Source organism: Rhinopithecus bieti, unplaced genomic scaffold (assembly GCF_001698545.2).
Source record: "Rhinopithecus bieti isolate Rb0 unplaced genomic scaffold, ASM169854v2 scaffold_7398, whole genome shotgun sequence".
NCBI classification, from domain to species: domain Eukaryota; kingdom Metazoa; phylum Chordata; class Mammalia; order Primates; family Cercopithecidae; genus Rhinopithecus; species Rhinopithecus bieti.
In genome coordinates this window covers 1548712-1550655 of record NW_016805783.1, presented here as the reverse complement: position 1 = coordinate 1550655, position 1944 = coordinate 1548712, and positions in this window count along the sequence as shown.

Sequence of the window (1944 nt, the reverse complement as noted above, 5' to 3'; positions counted from 1 at the left end):
TTTGAGGCAGTTATGCTGTTTCCCCCAGACTGGAGTGAAGTGGGGTTATCTCAGCTCACTGCAATCTCTGCCCCTTGGGTTCAAGCAATTCTCCTGCCTCAGCCTCCCAAGTAGCTGGTATTATAGGTGCCTATCACCACACCTGGCTAATTTTGTATTGTTGGTAGAGACGGGGTTTTGCCATGTTGGCCAGGCTGGTCTTGAACTCCTAACCTCAGGTGATCCACCCACCTTGGCCTCCCAAAGCGCTAGGATTACAGGCGTGAGCCACCACATCTGGCCAATTTTAACCCTTTAACATTTACTTTTACTCTTTAAGAACGACATTTACTCTTTAAGAAGACCTTTACTTTTCTTCTCTTACACAGTGTCTGCTTTGAACCAAGTCTTTAATATATAGAGACCCTATTAAATGACCCATCAAATGTCCCCTCAGCCCTTGAATTATTTCTCTTCCAACTCTATTTTCCTATAAGGTGATCTACTACATACCAGCAGTCAGTCTCGGGCAATATAACGAAGGCTAGCAGTATGTTCACGTGGTCATGCGTCTTTCTAAATTTTGCAAAACCAAGATGTGTTAAGTGCAGTCACTGAAGATCACTTTCTTTTCCATTCTGACTTCCTCACCATCATCATTCTCCTCTGGTCAGATGGTATCTAAGTGATGAGCACGTTTTGGATCTGGCTAGAGGAAGTTGAATTGGGGATACATGTATTTTAGTGTGATATTTTAATGTAGTTTGCAGTCCCTTTCATAGTCATCTGGGTGAGGAATGGCTTGTAGGAATATTCCTACAACCCACTGGACAGCTCACCAGCATGGATGGGGAACAAAGGTTAAGGCCAGAGGTCCTAAGGCTAGGAGCCAGTCCTATGGCACTCATCCCGGAAATATGGGGTAGTGGAGAAAATGAGGCTGGAAACAAGGTTTGAGAAGCTCAAATGTAGGAAATTCTTACCTCTGTAGACATAAAATTGTGAGCAGAAGAATTGATGCCAGCAAAATATATTCTCTCCTGTTTGGAATATGTGCAGTGATGCTGAGTATACAATTATAAACTCACCGTGTGTGTGTGTGTGTGTGTGTGTGTGTACTTTTAATTTTTTTTTTTGTGAGAATAGTGTGGAATTGATTTTATCAGAACCCCTGTGTTTGTAGGGCCACGAGCCTGAAGGCATGGAGCAAGAATGTCTGCATGAGAAGACACATGATTTTTGCCTTCTATTCTGGATCTCATATATTTATCTTATTGTACCTGTTGCATCTTGTCCTGAGATAGCCTGATGGTTCCAGAGGAAAGGGCGTGCAAAATTGCCACTAAAGCAAGAGACATGCTCTGAGAAACAAGCATTCCATGACAAACTGTCACACATTTTCATCAATAAGTCATGGTATACAGTATAAGAGGAATTCAATGATCCCATTATGTGGTTCAGTGCAGTGTAGGAATGTTTTAACTGTTCTCATGTATGCCTTAATTTCAGGTTAATTGTGTACTTTTTTTTCAGAATTACTGTTCATATCAAAATTCAGATATGATTTGGGTAATGGATTTATTAGAAGCCCAAACCCCAGCATCGCACAATATACCCAAGTAACAAACCTGCATATGTACCTCCTGAATCTATATAGAAAGAAAACAAAACAAAAATAGCCAGGTGCGGTGGCTCACACCTGTAATCTCGGCACTTTGGGAGGCCGAGGAGGGTGGATCACCTGAGGTCAGGAGTTCGAGACCAGCCTGGTCAACATGGTGAAATGCTATCTCTACTAAAAATACAAAATTAGCTGGGTGCAGTGGTGGGCACCTGAATACCAGCTACTCGGGAGGCTGAAGTAGGAGAATTGCTTGAACTTGGGAGGCAGAGGTTGCAGTGAGCTGAGATCACACCACTGCACTCCAGCCTGGGTAACAGAGTGAGACCCTGTCTCAAAAAAAA